At 39.9% G+C, this 928-nt stretch overlaps 1 non-coding gene across 1 annotated transcript; it reads right to left on the reverse strand.

The window, feature by feature from the left end:
* Window positions 1–263: 263 nt before the first annotated feature.
* LOC141580744 (U4 spliceosomal RNA) lies at window positions 264–404 on the reverse strand. Its single transcript, XR_012513037.1, has one exon. It is a non-coding gene; the product is annotated as a U4 spliceosomal RNA (small nuclear RNA).
* Between the last annotated feature and the right edge of the window lie 524 nt (window positions 405–928).

A 928-nucleotide genomic window follows, 5' to 3' on the forward strand; every position in this document is an offset into this window, starting at 1 on the left:
GTGACAGAGCAGGGAGTCCTCAGAAAGCAAGAGGAGGAATGCACCTGTTTTAAAGAACAAAAATTTTTTTGAGACGGAGTTTTACTGCTTGTTACAATGACATGATCACGGCTCACTAAAACCCCTGCTTCCTGGATTTAAGGATTCTCCTGCCTCAACCTCCCAAATATGTGGGATTACATGTGTGCACCACCACGTCCAGCTATTTTTTTTTTGTATTTCTTTTCCATTTTAATTTATTTTTTTATATAATTTTCTTTATTCCATCTCTGTAAATTCCAAAAATTGCCAATGCTGACTATATTTCCAGTCGTCATGGCAGGGTATTGGGAAAAGTTTTCAATTAGCAATAATCGCACCTCAGATAAACCTCACCGGCTATGATACTGCCACTGTACAAAGCTATTTTTTTTTAATTTTTAGTAGAGACTGGGTTTCACCATGTTTGCCATGCTGGTGTCCAACTCCTGGCCTCATGTTATCTGCCCTCCTCGGCGGATAAGTGATTAAGTAATCACACTTGTAATCCCAGCACATTAATGTACAAACAGAATTACTTAATGATTGTTTATATAGGTCATTAAGAAGAGTGTTGTCTCTTATGAAGGATTGTGATCAATTTGTGTCAGGCTACTAGTATTGCTACTTTTCTTTGTTACTATTGATTTTAACAATAATTTATGAGTGTACTATTATCTTTAAAACTTATTTGTAAATTAAGAATGCTTTTTGCTGGCCGGGCACGGTGGTTCAAGCCTGTAATCCCAGCACTTTGGGAGGCCGAGGCTGGTGGATCACGAGGTCAAGAGATCGAGACCATCCTGGTCAACATGGTGAAACCCCATCACTACTAAAGGTGCAAAAAATTAGCTGGGTATGGTGGCGCGTGCCTGTAAACCCAGCTACTCTGGAGGCTGAGGCAGGAGAA

Source organism: Saimiri boliviensis, chromosome 12 (assembly GCF_048565385.1).
Source record: "Saimiri boliviensis isolate mSaiBol1 chromosome 12, mSaiBol1.pri, whole genome shotgun sequence".
Taxonomy (NCBI): domain Eukaryota; kingdom Metazoa; phylum Chordata; class Mammalia; order Primates; family Cebidae; genus Saimiri; species Saimiri boliviensis.